Here is a 16865-nt window from a genome sequence, read left to right on the forward strand (position 1 = left end):
CGCTTTACAGCCAATTAAGTACTTTTGGAGTGTAGTCACTGTTGTAATGCTGGAAATGCGGCAGCCAATTTGCGCACAAGTAGGCTCTCACAAACAGCAATGTGATAATGACCAGATAATCTGTTTTTTTTGTTATGTTGATTGAGGGATAAATATTGTCCAGGAAACCAGGGATAACTCCCTTGCTCTTCTTAAAATAGTGCCTTGGGATCTTTTACCTCCACTTGAGAGAACAGACAGGTCCTCGGTTTAACGTCTCATCCGAAAGACAGCATCTTCCGAGTGCAGCACTCCCTCAGCACTACAGTGGAGTGACAGCCTAGATTTTTTTTTTGTGCTCAAGTCCCTGAGTGGGACAGGAACCAAACCATAAAGACATATACATACATAAGAGAAAGAGAGGGGGATAACTATACAAGCACAAAGTTAAATATTTGCACCAAGATTCCTCCTCCCATCTAATTGTCTTGGCTCTGGCCTGATTAAAATCAGTCCATGGGAGAAAATGATCCCTTGCCTTGTGTAAGCCGTAAATCCCAATTTACGCTGGTTACAGATCTATACTTATAAGCCGGACCTGAGCTAGTTTGACAGCCTCTCTGGCAGCAGGTTAATACCCGTGTCTTGTTTCCTGTCAACGCGGTAACTGATTAATGATATACTAATCCCGGTTACAATGAAGTCAATATTTAATTATTTTATTGTTACAGTTGGGACGCAAGAAGATTGGTTTAGAGAATTTCAGATACCTAATTATGCAAAATAAATTTTAAGCTTCATCAGATGACCTTTACTAAAAACCAATTGCATTTCAACCAACCATTATGGCTTCAGAGTGCTACTTCAAGGCATTTTATCCTGTCCTGACTAAAAGTGAGAAAGCAGTAAAGGATACATGATTTCTCTTGAAGTGAGTTGAAAGCCAGATGCCTCAAAGCATGCTGTACATGTATAATTCTTCTCTGCTCTGTGTTTTGTATCATAGCCCACACAACACCATTGTGTTCTCAATCCCTTAACTGGAAAGAAGTGAACTATAAGTGAAATCTTAACAGAAACACTTCTGTGTATTTATGGATTGCTGCTGTGTGTTGTGAAACAAATAACTAATAAGAACATGACATCTTTCCATCAGAATAGTTTGTATTAAAAAGTTAGTTAAGACTAGCTTTGGGCATGGTGCTCAGGTATTTGTTTCCCAGATCATACAGCCACTATTTGTTACAAAGGTTTGGTTTTAGTAACAACAATAACAATAACTTGTATTTATATAGCACTGTAAACATAGTAAAAGGTCCCAAGGCGCTTCACAGGAGCGTTAGCAAACAAAATTTGACACCAAGCCACATAAGGAGATATTCGGACAGGAGCTTGGTCAAAGAGGTTGATTTTAAGGAGCATCTTAAAGGAGGAAAGAGAGGCAGAAAGGTTTAGGGAGAGAATTCTAGAGCTTAAGGCCTTGACAACTGAAATCACGGCCACCAATGGTGGAGCAATTAAAATCAGGGATGCGCAAGAGGCCAGAAATAGAGGAGTGCAGATATCTCAGGAGGTTGTAGAGCTGGAGGAGATTATAGAGATTGGGAGGGGTGAGGCCATGAAGGGATTCGAAAACAAGGATGAGAATTTTAAAATTGAGGTGTTGCTTAACCGGGAGCCACTGTAGGTCAGCGAGCACAGGGGTGATGGGTGAGCGGGACTTGGAGTGAGTTAGGACACGAACATCGAGGTTTGGATCACCTCAAGTATATGAAGGAAAGAATGTGGGAGGTCGGCCATTGGTGTGTTGGAATAGTCAATGTCTATGGAGGTAACAAAGGCATGGATGAGGGTTTCAGCGGCAAACTAATTGAGGCAGGTGGAGTTGGCGATGTTATGAAAATTGATTACAAGATATTCTGTGCCTTTTCTTTTAAAATAAGTATAGATAGTACAGAGTATTCAGTTAGAATCTATCACTGAAGGGATCAATGTGTGGCAAAGTTCAATTAAGTTCTGATCTCACTTCTGATGGAACATAGGAACTGGAGTAGGCTAATCAGCCCCTCGAGGCTCTTCCACCAGTCAAGTAGATCATGGTCTCAACTCTATTTACCTACCTTTGATCCTTATCCATTGATATCCTTGCCCAACAAAAATCTATTGATCTCAGTCTTGAAGAATTAAATTGGCCCAGCATCCACCGACTACTGGGGCATCGAATGCCAGATTTCCACTATCCTTTGTGTGAAAAAATGCTTCCAATTTCAACCGTAAATGGCCTAGCTCTAATTTTACATAGAAACATAGAAACATAGAAAATAGGTGCAGGAGTAAGCCATTCGGCCCTTCTAGCCTGCACCGCCATTCAATGAGTTCATGGCTGAACATGCAACTTCAGTACCCCATTCCTGCTTTCTCGCCATACCCCTTGATCCCCCGAGTAGTAAGGACTACATCTAACTCCTTTTTGAATATATTTAGTGAATTGGCCTCAACAACTTTCTGTGGTAGAGAATTCCACAGGTTCACCACTCTCTGGGTGAAGAAGTTTCTCCTCATCTCGGTCCTAAATGGCTTACCCCTTATCCTTGGACTGTGACCTTTAAGAGTAATCACCCTTGTCCTGGATCCCCTTATCAGAAGAAATAGTTTCTCTGGCTGCAAAATTCGGGGTTTAGCACTGGTCGTTAAAATCAGGTTTGCTGGAAAAATGGCGGCCGCCTCGCTTCCGCCGCAGAGCACAGCGACTGACATTTTTGGGAGGTCGGCAGCGCTGCTACCATCCACTGTGGAACACGGTGGCTGCCATTTTGTGGAAGTCGATAGTGCTGCTGTTACCTGCACTTGCCTTCCACCTATAAATGTCCAGATTGTGATGTCAGTCGGCATGCAATACCTGAATTGACACACGTCTGTGATTTTGGATGTCGCCCCTCTGGATACTGCCCGCTCCAAACCACTGCGTGCAACGGTGCTACAGAGACATTGCCAGCACTTGTTAAAGGGACACACACATCTTTCAGGTAAGTTTAGATTTTAGCTTTTGGACATATTTTTTACATTTTATTGGAGTAGTGACTTGGTGCAATACATTTTAAAAGTTGTTAAGGTGTGCAGGGAATGCAGGGAATGCTGCTGGACACTTGCAAGGCTTTGGATGTTAAAGGTAGGCCTCTGACAAGGCCACTTGCTTACAGTCCTGGGGGCTAGTTACAATTCCCTTTGGGCTGCAGCATCACATGGAGATGAAGCAGAGACAGCGAAGGAGACAAACTGCTCGCAGAGGGAAGATGATGAAGCAGAAGAGGAGGAAGCAGAAGGAAGGAGACATCCCAGACAGCCCCTTTCTGGCCAGGATATCCGGAATGGAATCATCCGTCTGCGGTCCCAGTGACCACAACCCTAATTCCTCTTTTCACATTTGTCCCACACCTTACTTTCCCTTTGTTACTGACCATCAGCGTCCTCTTGGCCACAATGCTGAAATAAAAGTCACCATAAAGCAAACTTTCCAATCCAACTTTATATGCATCCAATATTACATCAAAAAATGAACTAATCATAAGAATTTTTTTTAAGAATTAGGAACTGGAGTAGGCCATCTAGCCCCTCGAGCCTGCTCCGCCACTCAACAAGATCATGGCTGATCTGGCCGTGGACTCAGCTCCACTTACCCGCCCGCTCCCCATAACCCTTAATTCCCTTATTGGTTAATTGGTTAATCTATCTATCTGTGATTTGAATACATTCAATGAGCTAGCCTCAACTGCTTCCTTGGGCAGAGAATTCCACAGATTCACAACCCTCTGGGAGAAGAAATTCCTTCTCAACTCGGTTTTAAATTGGCTCCCGCGTATTTTGAGGCTGTGCCCCCTACTTCTAGTCTCCCCGACCAATGGAAACAACCTCTCTGCCTCTATCTTGTCTATCCCTTTGTGCATCCACTTACTGAGTGTCTTGCGTGTGCCTTTGCCTATCCTAGTGATGTTACTAGGCTGCAGCATGGCTAGTGGAAGACAGCTGACTTTCGGTGGGGGAGATGGCAAATGGCCTTGAAGGACGAGCTGGAGGAGCTGCTGGCATGGAATGTGAAATCGAGTGACAGTGTTTCTTCTTCTTAACTTTCGTCTCCCTCTTCTTAGTGAACCACTGGCTGGGCAAGCTGGATTTCTTGGGTGTCTGAATGAGGAAGGTACAAGGGTGGAGTTGTCATAAGGATAGGGTGGGAAGCAAGAGCTGCATGCTTACACCATGCACAGCTTGTACATCACAATAGATTGTGGGATGAGGGAGAAGTGGGATGTGAGAAGGAGGATAATGTATGAGGATAACGACATCTTGTATTTTTTCAGCCCCGCCGCTGGCCAAGGGCTCAGCCATGACCCTGCCAAGAATGCCCAGAACTGTCTCCTCCAAGGGGGTGAGGTGAAGCTAGGAATGTGAGGTGTGCCTCATGTTTAATACAGATTGATGGTAGATGAGTGATGGGGAGGGAATTTTATCATGCTTTGAGCAGTGTATGAAGCTAGTGGTGCAGTTGGTAGGAGACAGCTTTTGAAGATACATTTAGTGACCTTGACCACTTGTCTGAAGTCTTTGGGCACTGGAGCCAGGTCCTGTGGGCCACACTGCTGGCAGTGACGGCTTCGATGATCTGGTCCCACATCCTTCTTTCTGCAGGACCTCCTAACCCCCAGTGTTTAGAGGACCTCAATCCAGTGTTGACCCCCTGAACAAAGCTCAAGTTCTGTGTCCGAGACACTGGATGCTCTTTCCCTGGCCTGTTGAGCCATTTGTGTTCGTGCTGGGGCGCTTTTACCATTTGTTATGTCGAGAAGGCAGCTCAACTTTAAGGGCTAGAGACTGCCTTGAAAATGAACAGCCTAGCTTTAAGGAAAGGTAGCATCATGACCTTGGGCCTCCTGCTTAGCGCAATGCCTGCCAGCAGCGTGATAATCGCTGGGCTGTGCCTTACAATCATCTACATTACCAGACAGCACCAAATTAACATGCTGCCTGCACTTTCTGAATGGCCGCAGTCATATCTCGCATTACGGTACCCGCACCCATTTTTTTGCATTATCGGCCCAGATTTTGCGGTCGGCGGAGTATTTAAGGATTTCGCCGGTGGCGTCCGAACTGAATGCACACGAACCTGTTGTGAGGCCCCAAACAAAAAGTTTCTGTCAGACGCAGCGTAGTGACCCACAGATCCCGGGGTGCACCGTGTGCGTAAGCGTATCTTATATCATGTGGGGATGGTGCACCAATCAGGAAACAGAAGGTCTCTCATTTTCACCCTCGAGATAATGTGGTATTGTCCAGGGAGAATATAGCAGGTAATGTGGATAAAAGTTTTTATGCATTTTCTATTATGAAAGTTCACCTGAAGATACAGTGAGGGGATTAAGGGAAACGTAATTGTGATTTATTTTTAATTTGCAAAACTGTCAATTCCCCAAACACTATCACACTCTACCCAATCTGATTTTATATTCCTTTTGATACAGGTGAAGATTTTTTTATTGCCAGGTATCCCCTTATGCAGTGCAAACAGGCTGCTGTGCCTGTGCTCCAGCCATACAATTCTACTGCGTGATTGCTGGGTATTGGACCACTTTCCTGTTCTTTTTTGTTTTGTTGCTTTAAAGGTCAGATTACACACACACTCAGTTGTAGTAATGCAGGATCAGGTCTTTATTGAAATCTCATACTTATACTAATGTTTACCTTTGATCACTACATTCCATGCCCACTACCAATAAATCATGGCACCTCAAGGATACATACAAATGCCATTGAATCGCAACTTAAACTAAACAACCAGACATCCAACACTTCTAATTGCTTTGCTACTACAATAAAACCTAAACAGAGTTATCAAGTTGATTTGGCTGAGTGAATCTTCCCCTGAAGACATACTTTCCCCAAAATCCTCCTAGCCAATCAGCAGGAAGCTGTTTGAACTTTTAACCCAGCATGTGCTGATCTCACAGATTGTGCAGAATGAATAGCGACATATTCGGGTAATACAGACTTTTGCTCCCACACTGAGCAGTTGGTGGGCAATCTGCCCAACTCTGCACCAGCAATTAGGATTTCAATGTCGGAGCAGTCGGAATTTGTACTGACCACCCTTTTGAGCCATCCATTATTGACAGAAAATCATGGGCCAAATTGCCTGGCCAAATTCAAAATATATGCTCTCAGCAAGCAAGAGTGTTTACAGCAAGACCAGCATTTATTGTCCATCGCTAATTGTCCTCAAGAAGGGATGGTGATCTGCCTTCTTGACAACTAAGTGGCTTGCTAGGCTATTTCAGAGAGATCCCTTTAGCCGTAAGGGCCACATCTAACTCCCTTTTGAATATATCTAACGAATTGGCCTCAACAACTTTCTGTGGTAGAGAATTCCACAGGTTCACAATTCTCTGAGTGAAGAAGTTTCTCCTCATCTCAGTCCTAAATGGCTTACCCCTTACCCTTAGACATGAACCCTGGTTCTGGATTTCCCAACATCGGGAACATGCTTCCTGCATCTAACCTGTTCAATCCCGTCAGAATTTTATATGTTTCTATGAGATCCCCTCTCATTCTTCTAAATTCCAGTGAATATTAGCCTAGTCGATCCAGTCTTTCTTCATATGTCATTCCTGCCATCCCAAGAATCAGTCTGGTGAACCTTCACTGCACTCCCTCAATAGCAAGAATATCCTTCCTCAGATTAGGAGACCAAAACTGTACACAATATTCAAGGTGTGGCCTCACCAAGGCCCTGTACAACTGCATGTCATTTTCCAACATTTTATAGACTCTGGATCAGTTCCTATGGATTGGAGGGTAGCTAATGTAACCCCACATTTTAAAAAGGAAGGAGAGAGAAAACAGGGAATTATAGACCGGTTAGCCTGACATCGGTAGTGGGGAAAATGTTGGAATCAATTATCAAATCCTCTCGCTATGAAGGCCACATGCCATTTGCCTTCCTCACCGCCTGCTGTAACCACATGCCACTTTTCAATGACTGATGTACCATGATACCCAGGTCTCATTGTACCTCCCCTTTTCCTAATCTGTCACATTCAGATAATATTCTGCCTTCCTGTTTTTGCCACCGAAGTGGATAACCTCACATTTATCTACATTATACTGCATCTACCATGCATTTGCCCATTCACCTAACCTGTCCAAGTCACTCTGCAGCCACTTAGCATCCTCTTCACAGCTCACACTGCCACCCAGCTTAGTGTCATCTGCAAACTTGGAGATATTACATTTAATTCCTTTGTCTAAATCATTAATGTATATTGTAAATAGTTGGGGCCCCAGCACTGAACCTTGCGGCACTAGTCACTGTCTGTCATTCTGAAAAGGACCTGTTTATTCCTACTCTTTGCTTCCTGTCTGCCAACCAGTTCTCTATCCACATCAGTACATTACCCCCAATACAATGTGCTTTAATTTTGCACACTAATCTCTTGGTGGGACCTTGTCAAAAGACTCTTGAAATCTAAATACACCACATCCACTGGCTCCCCCTTGTCCACTCTACTAGTTACATCCTCAAAAAATTCTAGAAGATATGTCAAGCATGATTTCCCTTTCATAAATCCATGCTGACTTGGACCGATCCTTTCGGTGCTTTCCAAATGCGCTGCTATTACATCTTTAGTAATTGATTCCAACATTTTCCCTACCACCGATGTCAGGCTGACCGGTCTATAATTCCCTGTTTTCTCTCTCCTTCCTTTTTTAAAAAGTGGGGTTACATTAGCTACCCTCCAGTCCATAGGAACTGATCCAGAGTCCATAGAATGTTGCAAAATGACCATTAATGCATCCACTATTTCTAGGGCCACTTCCTTAAGTACTCTAGGATGCAGTCTATCAGGCCCTGGGGATTTATCGGCCTTCAATCCCATCAATTTTCCTAACACAATTTGCTGACTAATAAGGATTTCCTTTAGTTCCTCCTTCTCGCTAGACCCTCGGTCCCCTAGTATTTCCGGAAGGTTATTTGTGTCTTCCTTAGTGAAGACACCAAAGTATTCATTCAATTGGTCTGCCATTTCTTTATTCCCCATTATAAATTCACTGGATTCTGACTGCAAGGGACCTACATTTGTCTTCATTAATCTTTTTCTCTTCACATAGCTATAGAAGCTTTTGCCATGAGTTTGTATGTCCCTGCAAACTTACTCTCATTCTCTATTTTCCCCTTTGTCCTCCTCTACTAAATTCTAAATTTCTCCCAGTCCTCAGGTTTGCTGCTTTTTCTGGCCAATTTATATGCCTCTTCCTTGGATTGAACACTATCCCTAATTTCCCTTGTTAGCCACAGTTGAGCCACCTTCCCCGTTATATTTTTACAGCAGACGGGGATGTACAATTGTTCAAGTTCATCCATATGATCTTTAAATGTCTGCCATTGCCTATCCACCGTCAACCCTTTAAGTATCATTCGCCAGTCTATCCTAGCCAATTCACGTCTCATACCATTGAAGTTACCTTTCTTTAAGTTCAGGACTCTAGTCTCTGAATTAACTGTGTCACTCTCCAGTTTAATGAAGAATTCTACCATATTATGGTCACTCTTCCCCAAGGGGCCTCGCTCAACAAGATTGCTAATTAATCCTCTCTCGTTACACAACACCCAGTCTAGGATGGCCAGCTCTCTAGTTGGTTCCTCGATGTATTGGTCTCGAAAACTATCCCTTATACACTCCAGGAAATCCTCCTCCACCGCATTGCTACCAGTTTGGTTAGCCCAATCTATATGCAGATTAAAGTCACCCATGATAACTGCTGCACCTTTATTGCACGCATCTCTAATTTCCTGTTTGATGCCATCCCCAACCTCACTACTACTGTTTGATGGTCTGTACACAACTCCCACTAGCATTTTCTGCCCTTTGGTGTTCCGCAGCTCTACCCATACAGATTCCACATCATCCACGCTAATGTCCTTCTTTGCTATTGCGTTAATCTCCTCTTTAACCAGTAATGCTACCCCACCTCCTTTTCCTTCCTGTCTGTCCTTCCTGAATATTGAATACCCCTGCATGTTGAGTTCCCAGTCTTGGTCACCCTGAGCCATGTCTCCGTAATCCCAATTACATCATATCCGTTAGCAGCTATCAGCACAGTTAATTCATCCACCTTTTTATGAATGCTCCTCGCATTGAGACACAGAGTCTTCAGACTTGTTTTTTTTAACACTCTTTGTGCTTTTAGAATTATGTTGTAATGTGGCCCTTTTTGATTTTTGCCTTTGATTTCTCTGCCCTCCACCTTTCCTTATCTCCATTCTACCTTTTGCTTCTGCTCCCATTTAACTTCCCTCTGTCTCCCTGCATAGATTCCCATCCCCCTGCCATATTCGTTTAACCCCTCTCTAACAGCACTAGCAAACACTCCCCCTAGGACATTGGCTCCAGTCCTGCCCAGGTGCAGAATGTCCGGTTTGTACTGGTCCCACCTCCCCCAGAACTGGTTCCAATGTCCCAGAAATTTGAATCCCTCCCTCTTGCACCATTCCTCAAGCCACATATTCATCTTAACTATTCTGCTATTTCTACTCTGACTAGCAGGTGGCACTGGTAGCAATCCTGAGATTACTGCCTTTGAGGTCCTACTTTTTAATTTAACTCCTAGCTCCCTAAATTCAGCTTGTAAGAAAGAAAGAAAGAAAGAGTTGCATTTATAAAGCGCCTTTCACAACCACTAGACGTCTCAAAGTGCTTTACAGCCAATGAAATACTTTTTCGAGTGTAATCACCATTGTAATGTGGGAAACACAGCAGCCAATTTGTGTACAGCAGCTCCCACAAATAGCAATGTGGTAATGACAGATAAACTATTTTTGTTATGTTGATTGAGGGACAAATATTAGCCAGGACACCGCGGATAACTACCCTACGTTTCTTTGAAATAGTGCCATGGGATCTTTTCTGTCCACCTGAGAGGGCAAATGAGGCTTCGGTTTAACGTCTCATCCAAAAGGCTGCACCTCCAACAGTGCAGCACTCCCTCAGTATTGCACTGGAGTGTCAGCCTAGATTTTTATGTGCTCGTGTTCCTGGAGTGGGATTTCAACCCACAAACTTCTGACTCAGAGGCGAGTGTGCTACCCACTAAGCCACAGCTGACACTTAAGGGCAGTTAAGAGTCAACCACATTTGGTGTGGGTCTGGAGACTGAATAAGGATGCAGATTTCCTTCCCTAAAGGACATTAGTGAACCAAATGGGTTTTTACGACAATCTCATAGTTACATGGTCACCATTACTGGTACTAGCTTTTTTTTTAAATTCCAGATTTATTTAAATAACTGACTTTAAATTCCCCAGCTGCTGTGGTGTGATTGGAACTCTTGTCTCTGGATCATTAGCCCAGGCCTCTGGATTACTAGTCCTGTAAAATAACCACTATGCTACCGTACCAACGAGGATCATCAACACCCATTTTTTAAATTGCCCCTGCCTCAATGAAAAAGTGTCTGGTAACTGATTTTAATCTGGAGAAGGAGAAGAGTTGTGAAATGATTCATTAATGGGCCAAAAATTCCGGCCTCGCCGTATCCGTATGAAGTGTGCACGGACCCGGCAAGGTCTCGCAAAAGCCGATTTTCGGGGTGCAATGCGCATGCGCCGAAAACCGGCTTTTCCGATCTGTCCAGGCCATAGCTTAGTTTTACCAGTGTAAGTGTTCTAAAATATTATAAAAATTGAATTTAAACACTCATTTTATATTAAAAATCCTGCCCATTAAGGTAAGTTTATTTTTAACACTATTAAAACACATTAAAAAAATTCCCCAAAATTTATATTTTTACTAAAACATTTAATTGCATTTGATTTCAATTAATTTTAAATATGTGCGGTGTTTTATTTATTTATTACGCTGTGTTTCCACATTTTAGGGTTTTATTCTCATTGATAGTAATGGGAGTCCGCATAAACAGAGTTCCCATTTTTAATCAATAAAAATACTTCATAGTGATTGGTGATCCAGGTCCACGTGACTCCAGCTTGTACATACGTACCTGAAGGACATCTTCCCATGCGCTGTACAGCAAATCTAGGCCTCCGACCGGAATCTCTACATTCCTCCGGGACAACCAGGTACTTTCGTAGATTTGTTTCAAGTCGGAGACGTTTGTACGAAGGAAGCCTCCGACCGCAATTCCCCCCCCCCCGTCAATTATGTCATTATACCTCCAAAATCCCCAGGTCTGGACATTTGAAGGCATCTCTCCCTTCGCAGGTACAGCACAGCTCCAGGACATGGACCCTTTGGATATCCAGCACGGGACTGGAGAGGAAAATTGTCCTGATGTCATAGATTTGATAGGAACTTGGCTCCAGCTGGGAAATTAAACATTCCTAGCTATAAAATTTTCAGAAGAAATAAAGAATAGAGCGAAATAATTATTAACTGAGGACCGTTACAGCTTTAGAAAGGAAATATATTATCAAACTTACCATTCAGTTTGGGTCTCTGGGTTGAACAGAGAAATAATGAAGGTATCTGAAGCAATGTAGAGATCCATTATAGACCATCTAATAATGAGAATAAAATAGTGGAAGAGATTAATAATTAATTGAAAGAGGTTTGTCGCAGTAACAGGGCTGTAACAACAGGGGACTTTAATTATCGAGAGGTAGATAGAGATAATCCTAAAAATGGTAGCCAAAATGAGAGGGGACGATTTACAGTGTGACCAGACATCATGTGGGTGATAGACTGAAAGCTTACTCGATGTCACTGGCGAGAGGCCCAAGCACATTTTTATGGTAGGGTCTCATTAACATACCATTAATATGAGCTGCCCACATGGACGGGTAGCTCGCCGACTGGGCACGGAAAATCTGGCGGGTCCTTTGCGGAGCCGAGCTGGCCGAACTTTGTTAAGGGGGGACAAGTGATATGGGGGTGATGGAGCGGCGGGGGGGGGGGGGGGCGGTACCGCAAAGGGACCAGCAGTGGGAAGGATGAATATTGTGAGGTCAATCATGCTCCTCCTGGTCCCACTAAAATAGTTCACAGAAATATACTTGCTCCATTTTTGGAGCAGCTTCCAGTGGTCTTTTTAACGACTACTAGTTAGGCCACTCTACGTACAGTCGCACCAGGTGGGGCTTGCACTGTGTGCTCAAAATTGTTCTATGTATGTCATAAGACCTTGATTTACATACACTAATGAGGAATGCTCCCAACCCTTTCCCAACCGTAAATCAGTGACAGAAATCAGCCCCGGAGATTTCAGAGAATTCATTCAGGGTGGCTTTCTCAGTCAGAACATTGGAAAATCAGTTGGGGTATGTAACAAGCAGCTGAATGGATACCATCAGTTTCCTGCCGGGCAGGGTAAGTAAAAATTCTGACCACCCCACCTCCCCAATTATGTAAATATTTATAAAAGGTAAACCTTGTTCGTCCCTCGCACTAATATGTTCTCAGCATCTGCAAAATGGGGATTAAGAGCAGCAAATCAACAATCACAAATACCGTGGGAAAGATTGGAAAAGAAACTTGGGAAACATTCAGAAATAGTGACCATTACATCAATATAAGCTGATGCAGAGAACAAAGTGCAATTAATAATTTATGCTTCCATCAATTCAAACATAAATTTTCAATGTACTTTCAGGATGGAAAGGTAACAATAAGAATCGAAACTGGAGCAGGCCAGGTCACTCTGTTACTCACCAACCTACTGGTCGCAGATGCATCTGGCCATGACGGTATTGGTAGCAGTGATCACCGTATAGTCCTTGTGGAGACAAAATCTCGTCTTCACACTGAGGACATTGTCATGTATTCAACTGTCATTGGTAACCCATGTATAAGCTGACCTAAGTTGTACACCTTGAGAACACTGACCACGGGGGGTGAACTTGTGGGAGACACTCCTAACCTGGACTTTCTGGTATAAAAACGGAAGCTCCACCCACCGTCTGTCTCTTGAGTTCTTGGTAATAAAGGTAATTGGTCACAGAGTGACATCCTCTCAAGTATGGGCCTCGTGTACATTTATAATGTACAATAAGGACATATCATTGGCGACGAGAAACTGGGATGTAAACCACGCAAGCATGGCCACTAGCAGCACAGAAGAGAGGTACTGTGTTGGTGATGATTGGGACGATTTTATTGAGAGACTATAGCAAAGTTTTGTCACAAAGGAATGGTTGGGACAGGATTCGGCCGACAAACGCAGGGCTCATCTCCTGACGGTTTGTGTACTCCCTGATGAAGGATCTTCTAGCGCCAGAGAAGCCAGCGGACAAGACGTTCGAAGAGCTCAGTAAGTTGATCGGGGAACATCTTAAGCCGGCGAGCAGCATGCACATGGTGAGACACCGGTTTTACACGCACCAGCAGCGAGAAGGGAAAAGCGTTCCAGACTTCGTGGCAGATCTCCGGCGACTGGCGAGCCTATGTAAGTTCCCAGATGCATGCAGAGCAGAGATGTTGTGAGACTTTTTTATTGAGGGCATCGGGCACGCTGAGGTTTTCAGGAAACTGATTGAGACCAAAGACTTGACCTTGGAAGTGGCGGCTCTGATAGCCCAGACATTTATCTCAAGGTAGGAAGAGACCAGAATGATTTATGGCAAAAATCTTGGCTCAAATGTGGCAAACGACCAGGGAGTCAACATTGTTAATGCGGCACACAGTTCTCTAGGCAGACAAGGGCAATCGGACATGCCCCAGCATGCAGTTAAACCCAAAGGGGAAATTCAACAGAGACAATAGCTAGCTGAACGGTGATTCATGCCATCGCAATGGACAATGCAGCCAGTAATGGGGCTATCAACACCTGTTAATGGTGCGCTTAAGGACAATTACAGAGACAGTCAGAGATGATCGACTGGTAATGGACCTTTTGTTTCCAACAATGGGGCCTCCAGCTCATGCTGGAGGTATGGAGGCAAACACCCAGCCAGAGCTTGCAGGTATCAGCAATATACCTACAGAAACTACAATGTCAGCGGCCACTTGGCGCATATGTGCAGGAAGCCTGCAGCCAGGTTGATGTACAAGGAGGATGGGCCCAATGTAAACCCTACGAGGCCAAATGAATACTGGGGGAAATCGATGGAAACTGAAGTTCAGTAAGTTCATGTGGAGCACATATACAGTTCATACACCAGGACGCCACCGATAATGATGAAAGTGCTCCTCAATGGCATCCCAGTATTAATGGAGCTGGACACGGGGGCCAGCCAGTCCCTGATGAGTATTAAACAGTTCGAAAGGTTGTAGGTGTCCAAGGTAGGAGGCCAAAATTATTACCGATTGACGCACTGCTACAGACATATACAAAGGAGATCATTCCGGTGCTAGGCAGCGCAATGGTAGTCGTGACCCACAAAGATTCGGAGAACAGGTTGCCACTCTGGATTGTCCTGGGGGACGGTCCCGCGCTACTGGGGAGGAGTTGGCTTGCTGTCATGAACTGGAAATGGGGCGATGGCAATGCAATTTCTTCTGTGGAGCGAGTATCATGCTCACAGGACCTGGACAAATTTGACTTATTATTTCAACCCAGCATCGGTACTTTCATGGGGACCAAGGTAGTGATTCACACAAACCCGGACGCCAGGCCAGTACACCACAAGGCCAGAGCGGTGCCGTACGTTCCCACCTGCTGAGGGAAGGCATCATCTCGCCAGTCGAATTCAGTGACTGGGCGAGCCCAATCGTGCCGGTGCTCAAGGCGGATGGGTCAGTCAGGATATGTGGCGATTGCAAGGCCACCTTCAATTGGGTGTCACTCCAAGACCAGTATCCGCTACCGAGAGCAGAGGACGTCTTTGCGACGCTATCCGGTGGCAAACTTTTTTCAAAATTGGACCTGACCTCAGTTTACATAACCCAGGAGCTGGTGAGTGAGTCGAAGAAGCTGACCACCATCACGACACACAAGGGGTTGTTTGAGTATAACAGATGTCCATTCAGGATTCGTTCAGCCGCCGCGATCTTTCAGCGAAATATGGAAAGCCTCCCCAAGTCAATTCCAAGGACGGTGGTTTTTTCAAGACGACATCCTCATCACGGGTCGCGATACTGAAGAACACCTCCACAACCTGGAGGAGGTGCTACGCAGACTGGACCGGGTAGGGCTGCGACTGAAAAAGGCGAAGTGCGTCTTCTTAGCTCCAGAGGTAGAATTCATGGGGAGGAGGGTAGCAGCAGACGGGATCAGGCCTACTGCGTCCAAAACGGAAGCGATCCAGAGAGCACCCAGACCCCGTAACACGACGGAGCTGCATTCGTTCCTGGGGCTCCTGAACTATTTTGGTAACTTTCTTCCCAAATTGAGCACGCTGTTAGAGCCGCTACATGTGCTCCTACGCAAAGGTCGCGTTTGGGTCTGGGGGGACAGCCAGGAAAGGGCTTTTGATAGAGCACGCAATTTGTTATGCCTCAACAAACTGTTAACGTGATATGACCTGTGTAAGAAACTAGTTTTAACATGCGATGAGTCATCCTATGGGGTCGAGTGTGTGTTACAGCATGTGAATGCCAATGGTCAGTTACAGCCGGTAGCTTATGCCTCCAGAGGTCTGTCCCAGGCAGAAAAGGGCTACGGGATGGTAGAAAAGGAAGCGCTAGCATGTGTATATGCAATAAAAAAAAGTGCACTAATACCTGTTTGGCAGGAAATTTGAACTGGAGACAGATCACAAACCCCTAACGACCCTTTTGGCTAACAACAAGGCCATAAATGCGAATGCATTGGCCCGCATACAGAGGTGGGCACTTACGTTAGCCGCCTATGACTACACAATTCGGCACAGACCGGGCACCGAAAACTGTGCCGATGCACTCAGCAGGCTCCCACTAGCCACCACTGAGGGGGCAGCTGAGCATGGTGCTGAGATGGCCATGGCTGTTGAAGCTTTCGAAAGTGAAGGCTCACCTGTGACAGTCCGTCAGATCAAAGTCTGGACAAATAAAGACGCGCTACTGTCTTTAGTTAAGAAATGTGTCCTGAATGGGGACTGGGCAGCTACATACGGCGTATGCCCTGAGGAGTTTAAACCGTTTCATAGGCGCAAGGATGAACTCTCGATTCAGGCCGATTGCCTACTGTGGGGAAACCGAGTAGTCATGCCCCAGAAGGGCAGAGAGGTGTTTATCAGAGAACTTCACAGTGAGCACCCGGGCATTGTCATGATGAAGGCAATTGCCAGGTCACATGTTTGGTGGCCAGGGATAGATGCAGACCTGGAACTTTGTGTTCGAATGGTGCAACACGTGTGCCCAGCTGGGCAACGCACCCAGGGAAGCCCCCCTTAGCCCCTGGTCCTGGCCCGCCAAGCCATGGTCACGCATCCATGTGGACTACGCAGGTCCTTTCATGGGAAAAATGTTTTTCATTGTAGTAGATGCCTACTCCAAATGGATTGAGTGTGCCATTTTAAATTCAAGCACATCCTCTGCCACGGTAGAAAGTCTACAGGCAATGTTCGCTGCCCATGGTCTACCAGACGTCTTGGTCAACAACAATGGCCCGTGCTTCACAAGCACTGAATTTCAGGACTTCATGGCAGGCAATGGAATCAACCATGTCAGAAAGGCACCGTTCAAACCGGCCTCAAACAGCCAGGTGGAACGAGCAGTGCAGATAATCAAACAGGGGATGCTCAGAATCCAAGGGGGTTCCCTACAAAGACGCTTATCACGCCTCCTGTTGGCCAATAGATCCCGACCACACTCGCTCACAGGGGGTTCCACCCGCTGAGCTGCTAATGAAAAGGAAGCTCAAAACCAGGTTATCCCTTACACACCCTACTATGAAAGAAATTATTGAGAGCAGGCGTCAGTCACAATGTGACTACCATGACAGGAATGCGAGGGCGCGGTGTATTG

The sequence above is a fragment of the Pristiophorus japonicus genome, chromosome 2 (genome assembly GCF_044704955.1).
Source record: "Pristiophorus japonicus isolate sPriJap1 chromosome 2, sPriJap1.hap1, whole genome shotgun sequence".
In the NCBI taxonomy this organism is placed as follows: Eukaryota; Metazoa; Chordata; class Chondrichthyes; family Pristiophoridae; genus Pristiophorus; species Pristiophorus japonicus.